This window comes from Arachis stenosperma, chromosome 6, assembly GCF_014773155.1.
Source record: "Arachis stenosperma cultivar V10309 chromosome 6, arast.V10309.gnm1.PFL2, whole genome shotgun sequence".
Classification (NCBI taxonomy): domain Eukaryota; kingdom Viridiplantae; phylum Streptophyta; class Magnoliopsida; order Fabales; family Fabaceae; genus Arachis; species Arachis stenosperma.
In genome coordinates this window covers 92,307,141-92,317,042 of record NC_080382.1, presented here as the reverse complement: position 1 = coordinate 92,317,042, position 9,902 = coordinate 92,307,141, and the positions used below count along the sequence as shown (strand labels likewise).

The window sequence follows — 9,902 nt, the reverse complement described above, 5'->3', positions numbered from 1 at the left end:
AAATTAATAACAAATGAATAAAAAAAGACGGCCACAAGAAGAAAAAGAATTCACTTTATGAGATTTGAAAATTTTTATTTAATAAAAAATATTAGTAATAATATCTTTTTCAGATTTCTTTAATATTGTTACTTACTTTGTAGATATTAAAAATTATTAATATTTAAATTAGACTGAACTTTTATTTATACTAGACAAAATAATAAATAATTTTTTAAAAAAAATTAAATTATACATAATAACTTATTACTATTAAAAAAAGTTGGGGGGCCGAGGCCGCCACTCGCCCCCCTTATGTCCGTCCCTGCTACCATCTCCGACCTCTTTCAGTATTTTTATAAAATATTTTTTCTTGCAGATACCTCTAATAGCCGCCGTCTTGGAGTTGACGTGAAGGCATTTCAAGCTTCCCTCATTACCATCTTCGACCTCTTTCGTCTAGACTGCAGAAGTCAAAGGTGGTAGTGAAGGTGCTTGAAATTTCTTCAATCTAGCTCATTTATACATAACGAAAACGTGTATTTCATAAGAAAAAATGTTTATTTTAATTATTAATTTCTTGTTAAAAACACATATTTTTTTATGAAAAAAAAGTGTCTAATCAATCATATAATTATTTTTTTTATAATAACATATTTATATATTACAAAATTTACCAATGTTAAATTATTAAAAAAATTATATAATTAAAACTAAAATCTTAAAATTTTTTATAAAAGCACTTGTATTTAAACGATATATGAAAAAATAGAATTGAAATTAGTGTATCCAAGATATTAAAATTTTAAATTTAAAAAAAAATGAGAAAAATTGGTGAAAGGACTAGTTTGGTGCACGACATTCAATTTTAGGGACTAAAATGAGTCACTTAATGCAAAATGAGGGACTAATTTGGTGCATATACAACGATGACATAATGGATGACACATGGACGAATACTGTTGCGACATGTGACACAACCGGACACGTGGCCAAATAACATTGTGACACGTGGCACAACCATTCACGTTAGCATGCCACGTGTTACTGGTCACCACATCATCATATCATTACACGTGGCCAAATCATAAAGTGACACATGTCACTTACAGTCCACATCATCATGCCATGTCATCACGTCGTTAATGAAAAATAGGTCAGAAACTAATATGATACATTTTTTTCAATCTCAGGGACATAATTGGTGCAATTGGAATCTCAAGGACGATTTTAGTGCAAAACGCCATTCTCAGAGACCATTTTAGAGTTTAACTCAGCAAGAGAACTTAAGACAAGTGGAGTACTCTAGATAGACAAAACCCGACTACGAGAAATGCCAAAAAATTGGCATATTAGTTCATCAACAACAAAAACCTCTAAACATACCGAATGAAACAAAACAAATACATGACTCAACTACATAACAAAAACATGTAACAGCTAATCCCCTCCATGAGATACACAACTAACAACAAATATTTACAATAAGAAAATCATACAAAATGTTCAGAGCTTGCTAAGCATGGTCCCTCACTTCCTGTGGGGTTTCATCATTTGCCCCCACAACTAATTCTCTTTCTTCACTGCTTTATTTGCTGGAACACGTCATGTTTCTTTTAATGGCATCCTAGTGCGGTGGTTAGGCAATTTGCCCCTTGTTTATCCAAAAGACAGACGTGAACCAAGTTTTGAGCACAGACAGAACCATCAAAGTATTATTAAATCATAACAATACATAACGGAAGAAAAGATTATAATTCTATAAAAAATAAAATAAAAAAGAGAAGAAATTCAACTAAGAAGAATGCATATATATATATATATAGACATAATTTCAATTTGGTAAACTCAGTGCATCCCATTAAAAAATCACAGTGGTATCTGGAATGCACAGTGCGCTACACTAACAAATCAGCTGAGAAAAGAAATGAACTCCAAAGTAATGGCCAAATGACCTTAAGGTCCACGCTTCCATGTTACTCTCAGAAGTAAGCCATCTACAATGTTCAAAATATACACCATTTCAAACATTGCAATTACTGAGAAATATTACAATAAAACAGAAGTTGACAGGCTCAAGTGCTTCAACAGTAACCACACTGTTTCCTCTAACTACCTGCATCATCAATTTTAAAAACAAAATCTGGGTTAACTTGTACTCTATTCCCCCTAAAATTTTTATACTCCTGTTTGACAAATTAAATTAATATAGAAAATGGAATGGAAGACAGAACTCACCACCATTCCTATTTCGCTATTTTCATTGCCATTGACTTCAACAGTGTTGTCAACAATTAGGTTCATGAACTGGTCAAAACCCCTGAGGGTACCAACAATCATCCTGTTTGCATTAGGTTTAACTGCAAGCAGATGATAAGGACTAGAATAATGCTACTCATCCAAATTTTTTTATTAACCATATTCAACCAAGTTGATCCAATATAAAAAAATCAATTATGACTGGGATTATTTCAATTCTTATTGTTTATCTCGGTTGGACTTAAGTTCGTAAAAAGACTTGAATGTGTAGTATTATTCTAAAATTTCTTGTCCATGTACCTGCATCATCGCAAAGAGGGGGGATTTAAGAAAAATAAATGTATGTTAAAATTGCTCATTGCATCAGATTCTGAAGAAAATTAAGAAATTGAAAGATGAAAAGAAGTGAATATGATTAGTAATGCTTACTTCTTCAAATCCGGTGGCTGCCCTGATCTGCTCATGGTGAAGCGTTGATTAGAGAAGCAACAAAAACGAACAAGAAAATTTTGGAGTAACAAAATGAAAATATTTTTTATTTTTTGGTAAATAACAAAATGAAAATCTAGTTGCACTCCGAAACCCTAGTGATTGTTTTTTTTTTGGTCAGTGGATTGGACAACCCCAATCCTAAGTACACAACACACTCACACACTCCTCACACATATTATCACATTTTTCTTCAATTGCTTTCTCTAGAGTTTGAACCCTTGACTTTTGATGTGGGGAAGAAAAGAGATGCCATTAGAATCAAGGCTCATTGGCCTAGTAATTGTTTCACCTTTGTTTAATTTAAACTTTAAACCCAAGCCCATAACTAAGGCCCTAAGTTTGAACTCCCCAAATCACGAAATTTGTTCAAGGTTCAGACCAAAACAAAATTTGGATTAGTTAATGAATCGTTGAGCTTTGTTGTAAAACTAGTGTATGTTCCTTTGCTTATATAAAATTATATAAAAATTTTGTATTAAAATTTAAATAAAAAATATATATAGTAATTATTATTGTAAATATTTTATAATTTAAAAATATTAAAAATAATTAATATTTATTTTAATCAATTTGGATTGGTTGAATGGTTATTTCATTTGTCTTCTTAAGCAAGTATTTGGAGTTTAAATCTTACCCTTAATAAATAGAGCATCAATATGTGGTGGATTAATCATCGACTTGCCGAATTAGAAAATCCGTAGAAAAAATTGTATTTATCTTTAAAATATATTAATTTTTCATTAATAACAATACTTATGAACTTTTGTTTTTGTTGAAATTTACTTAGGACAATTTTATTTGTTGGTATCATATTCATTCTTAAAGTCAAAACAATATGATCAACATTATTACTTGTTAAAACTTCACATTTTATGAAATAATCTTTAAATTTTTAAATTCATAAATTTATGTCATTACAAAAGTTTTTAGATCGATTAATATTTCTTGATAACATGGTGTACCGAAACACCATCGTTGAGTATTAGTTACGGTGAAGAGAAACCAATAATAACTTTTGTTATTCAATGTATAATTTATTCTATTGAAAAATAAATTAATATTTCCTAAATTTATAAATATATTTTCTTCTAATTTTTTACACAATTTTATTTGACAATATTTACCATTAAAAAATAGAAAATGACCATACTATCCCACAATATATATATATATATATATATATATATATATGATGTGTAAAATAATTTCTTGTCTTGAAATTAATTCTGGTTAGTGAAATAAAATTTAAAATCTTTTTTATTTTCTTACTCAAATTTAAATGTAGAATTGATTAATGACTCATTTTTTAATTTCAATAAAAAAATAAATTGGTTAGATGTAAAATATTTAGCATTTAATAATTTCAATCATTTAAATTTTAATTACCAAAAATTGGATTAAAAATTAATTATAAACCTAATAATTGATAATATATATTTTATTAGTATGTATATAATAATATCCAATGTATTAAGTATTTATTTTTTTGACAGAATTAATGTATAATCTATTGAGAATTAATTTATTATCCAAAATTTTTTTCATAAACTTTGTAATATGTAAAAATAGTGATCTTATTTGTTGTTATTATTTAAACAAATTTTCATAATTTTTTAATTAGATAATTAACTTAATTAATAATTTTTATTATTGCTTTTGTAAACTCCGCTAAAATCGGTAATTAATTAGTTAATAAATTGCATTTTAATTAGGAAAGCTAAAAATGCAAAACTAATATTAAAATAGGATAGAGCTCGTCAAAACAAAAATTTTGATATCAATTTCAAAAATTTGGCTCAAAATCGGACCGGAGGGGCCGAACTGGTTGAACCGGGGCCCAAACCGAGCCCATGGTTCCAACCGGACCCATAATATAAAGGAAACAGCAGCCTTCTTCTTCCTCATTAGTTGCTGCAATGCCAAAACAGAATTGGAGAAAAGGGAGAGAAGCTCTCAAACCCTAACCCTTTGATCCACCATAACTCCTCCGCCCGGGCTCTGATTGCCGCACCGTTCGCGGCCACGCGCTCAGCGCGTCGAGCTCCACCTTTCTATCTGAACAATTTCACTGGTAAGCCTCCTATTAAGTTTAGAATCCCTATCCCTCTTTCTTTGGTAAACTTGGAAACCTATGGTGAATCTTGTCCAATTTCTATGTTCTAGGTTCAAGTTAGCTTCCGAAACTTGTGGGCTCAAGCTATTGAGCATATGGGTATGGTAAGAACACCCTAACCCTAGCTCAATCTTATTTTGGTAATAGAAAACTGAATTGGAACATATATATGTGTATTAGGTGTAGTTTAAGAGGGTGTTTATGCATTGGACTTGAATTTGGATTACTTGGAGCTTTGTTGGTGACAAGGCTTGCTTTGGAGCTGTTTGATTGAGCTTGGAGGGGCTGTGATTTTGTGTTGAGAGACTGCCTTGGGTGAATTAAGTGATCGGCCAAGATATGGTTTAAGTTTTGCACGTTTAATATTTACGGTGTTGTGAAAACTTAGGTTAGAGGAACCATAGGATAAGTTGAATTATTTGTTGTATTTAATGATTAGTCTTTGTAATGTTGTTAGAATAGATTTGTTGGTAGATTTATATATTGGAATTATGAGGTGTGGAAGTTATTAATGGTGTGCTCTTATATTTATTTATGATGGATTATGATTAGTGTTCGTTAATAAGGATGTAGAGTTGTGTTGTGGTGGTATTGCATATGCTGTAACTAATTATGTAATGATTGGAATTGCATGAGACTAAGTTTGGGCTAAACTTGGGAATATAAGGAACTAAACTAGAAAATTTGGGATCTTTTTGTTAAATATACAATTTATGGCAAATTTTTAAAGTTAGGTTGTTAAATCTATCCTGCAGCAGAAAAGGTCAAACAGGGTAGCAACTTGTTTGTCTTGCTGCGACTCCTACGAGTTGAGTTTTGGAGCGAAACTAATTTTTTTATAAAATTTGATTAACTTGCTTTATTGCTCTAAAACTTCAGAATTTTAAGAGTTGAGGATTGGGAGTTGTGAATTTTTGAATATTGGTGGTCAAAGCTGAAAAGAAACAGATTTCAGCAAGCTATGCATCAACTTCCAATACTTGTAACTCTTAGAATTGAATAGCAATTGGGTTGCAACTAAGACACACTTATTTCTGAATGAGCTAGGAGTTCCCAAATCAAAATTTAGCTTAATTGGAGTTTTGTAATAAAAGTTATTCAAATTGAAAGGTACTAAGCTTGTTGGTTTCAAAAACAGATTTTGACTCATTTTTACTTAACTTCCAGGTAATGTAACTTCTTCATTAAAAATGGTATTAACTCATAACCAATTGAGAAAGAAACCTGGATGAGTAAAGTTTAACTACATTAATTTTTAAAGTAATTGGATTTAACTTGGATTTTATATTGAATTTTGAATATCACATGCTGCTGCTATTTTTCTGGTTTTATGCACTGCAGAGCAGTCACGGTTTTTCCTTTATTCCTGAGGCTAGAGAAATCATAAAATTATTATCTTTGGATTGTTAGAAAGCTTATTTCAAGACAAACGTCTGGACATAAAGTTTGCACAATTTCAAGTTTATTTGTTATATTAAAAACAGAAAAGAAAATAGAGTGTCGAGGATGTCTTAGTGATAGTCATGGGTTTGAGAAGTTGATGAGCGGATAATTTATACGCTTTTTGGCATTGTTTTTAGTATGTTTCTAGTATATTTTAGTTAGTTTTTAGTATATTTTTATTAGTTTTTAGTTAAAATTCACTTTTCTGGACTTTACTATGAGTTTGTGTGTTTTTCTGTGATTTCAGGTATTTTCTGGCTGAAATTGAGGGACTTGAGCAAAAATCTGATTCAGAGACTGAAAAGGACTGCAGATGCTGTTGGATTCTGACCTCCCTGCACTCGAAGTGGATTTTCTGGAGCTACAGAAGCCCAATTGGCGCGCTCTCAATGGCGTTGGAAAGTAGACATTCTGGGCTTTCCAGCAATATATGATGGTCCATACTTTGCCCAAGATTTGATGGCTCAAACCGGCGTTCAAAGTCACCTTCAGAATTCCCAGCGTTAAACGCCGGAACTGGCACCAAAGTGGGAGTTAAACGCCCAAACTGGCACAAAAGCTGGCGTTTAACTCCAAGAAGAGTCTCTACATGAAAATGCTTCAATGCTCAGCCCAAGCACACACCAAGTGGGCCTGGAAGTGGATTTTTATGTCATTTACTCACCTTTGTAATTCTTAAGCTACTAGTTCCCTATAAATAGGACCTTTTACTATTGTATTTTACATCTTGGTAGCTGTCTTTAGTCTTATGCTATCTTAGATCATGGGGCTGGCCTCACGGCCATGCCTAGACCTTGTTCTTATGTATTTTCAACGGTGGAGTTTCTACACACCATAGATTAAGGTGTGGAGCTCTGCTGTACCTCGAGTATTAATGCAATTACTATTGTTCTTCTATTCAATTCAGCTTGTTCTTGTTCCAAGATATCACTTGTTCTTCAACTTGATGAATGTGATGATCCGTGACACTCATCATCATTCTCACCTATGAACGTTTGACTGACAACCACCTCCGTTCTAGCTTAGATTGGGTGGATATCTCTTGGATTCCTGATACACGACGCATGGTTGATCGCCTGACAACCGAGCGCTCGCCTGACAACCGAGCCAGCCATTCCGTGAGATCAGAGTCTTCGTGGTATAAGCTAGAATTGATGGCGGCATTCAAGAGAATCCGGAAGGTCTAAACCTTGTCTGTGGTATTCTGAGTAGGATTCAATGATTGAATGACTGTGACGAGCTTCAAACTCGCGATTGTGGGGCGTTAGTGATAGACGCAAAAGAATCACTGGATTCTATTCCGACATGATCGAGAACCGACAGCTGGATAGCCGTGCCGTGACAGGGTGCGTTGAACATTTCCACTGAGAGGATGGGAGGTAGCCACTGACAACGGTGAAACCCTTGCATACAGCTTGCCATGGAAAGGAGTAAGAAGGATTGGATGAAGACAGTAGGAAAGCAGAGAGACGGAAGGGACAAAGCATCTCCATTCGCTTATCTGAAGTTCTCACCAATGAATTGCATAAGTATCTCTATCTTTATCTTTATGTTTTATTCATCATCTATACCCATTTGAGTCTGCCTGACTGAGACTTACAAGGTGACCATAACTTGCTTCATACCAACAATCTCTGTGGGATCGACCCTTACTCGCGTAAGGTTTATTACTTGGACGACCCAGTACACTTGCTGGTTAGTTGTGCGAAGTTGTGATAAAGAGTTGAGATTGCAATTGTGCGTACCATGTTGATGGCGCCATTGATGATCACAATTTCGTGCACCAAGTTTTTGGCGCCGTTGCCGGGGATTGTTTCGAGTATGGACAACTGACGATTCATCTTGTTGCTTAGATTAGGTATTTTATTTTATTTTTTTTTCAGAATTTCTTTAATAATGAATTCTAGAGTTTCATGATGATCTGTTGAAGTCTGGCTGGCTGTGAAGCCATGTCTAATCTTATTGGACCGAGCTTTCAACTTATCATCACAAGAGCTTGTTGATTCCTATCAATCTTGCTGTTGGAGCAATGATCTGCTGAGGCTTGGTTGGCCATTGGCCATGTCTAGTATTTTGGACCGGAGCTTTCTTTGAAAGCTTGGCTGGCTTTGAAGCCATGTCTAATTCCTGGACCGGAGTCTTAGACTAGCATAGCAATGATTCCTGGAATTTTCATTAAAGAATTCTGAAACCTTTATTTTCTTTTTTTTTCATATAATTTTCGAAAAAGCACAAAAAAAAATTTACAAAATCATAAAAACCAAAAAAATATTTTATGTTTCTTGTTTGAGTCCAGTGTCTCATTTTAAGTTTGGTGTCTTGCATACATTGTTTATTTGATCTTGGTTATATTTTCAAGTCAATAATACAGGGAACTGAAGATTCAGTACATGCAGCAGAGGAATTATACAGAAAAAGCTGGGCGTTCAAAATGCCCAGTGAAGAAGGCAGACTGGCGTTTAAACGCCAGCCAGGGTGCCTGGCTGGGCGTTTAACGCCCAAAAGGGTAGTGCATTGGGTGTTAAACGCCCGAATGTGCACCATTCTGGGCGTTTAACGCCAGGATGGCACAAGAGGGAAGACTTTGTTTTCAAATCAAATTTTTTTAAGTTTTTCAAAATCAAATCTTTTTCAAATCATATCTTTTCAATCAAATCTTTTTCAAATCAATTTCTTTCCTTTTTCAAAGATACTTGCTAACAATTAATGATTTGATTGAACATTTCAAGTATGTTGCCTTTTCTGTTGAGAAAGGTTTAATGTTTGAATCATATCTTTTCTTGTTAGGCAAGTCATTATTTTTTTAAAATCAAATCTTTTTAAATTATTTTTCAAATCATATCTTTTCAATCATATCTTTTTAAAACCATAACTTTTCAATCATATCTTTTTAATCACATCTTTTTCAAAATAGTTTTCAATCATATCTTTTTAATTTCTCATTTTAAAATCTTTTTCAAAAATCACTTGATTTCTTTTTCACTCCTGGTTTTCGAAAATCAATTAGTTTTTTTTTCAAAATATTTTTAAAATGTTTTTAATTAATTTTCGAAAATTCTTCCCCTCTTCTCACATCCTTCTATTTATGGAGTAACACTCCTTCTAAATGCACAATTCGAACTCTATCTCACTAAGTTCGAATTCTTCTACCTCTTCCTTCTATTTTTTTCTGTTCCTCTGACACCTCAAGGAATCTCTATACTGTGACATAGAGGATTCCACATTTTCTTGTTCTCTTCTCTTTCATATGAGCAGGAGCAAAGACAAAGGCATTCTTGTTGAGGCTGATCCTGAACCTGAAAGGACCTTGAAGCAAAAGCTAAGAGAAGCTAAGGCACAACTCTCTGTAGAGGACCTAACAGAAATCTTCAAAGAAGAAGAACCCATGGCAGCCGAAAACAACAACAATGCCAACAATGCAAGGAAGGTGCTTGGTGACTTTACTGCACCTACTCCCGACTTCTATGGGAGAAGCATCTCTATCCCTGCCATTGGAGCAAACAACTTTGAGCTTAAGCCTCAATTAGTTTCTCTAATGCAACAGAATTGCAAGTTCCATGGACTTCCATTAGAAGATCCTCATCAGTTTTTAGTTGAGTTCTTGCAAATCTGTGAC

At 33.3% G+C, this 9,902-nt stretch overlaps 2 long non-coding RNA genes across 2 annotated transcripts; one reads left to right on the top strand and one right to left on the bottom strand.

Moving 5' to 3' along the window:
• Positions 1-1,354: 1,354 nt before the first annotated feature.
• LOC130936529 (uncharacterized) lies at positions 1,355-2,909 on the bottom strand. The gene is made up of 3 exons (XR_009068124.1): positions 2,668-2,909; positions 2,218-2,538; positions 1,355-2,095 (listed from the first exon to the last, which is right to left on the bottom strand). It is a non-coding gene; the product is annotated as an uncharacterized LOC130936529 (long non-coding RNA).
• Positions 2,910-4,648: 1,739 nt separating this feature from the next.
• Positions 4,649-5,692, top strand: LOC130932714 (uncharacterized). The gene is made up of 3 exons (XR_009067520.1): positions 4,649-4,801; positions 4,894-4,947; positions 5,024-5,692. It is a non-coding gene; the product is annotated as an uncharacterized LOC130932714 (long non-coding RNA).
• The last annotated feature ends 4,210 nt before the right edge of the window (positions 5,693-9,902 follow it).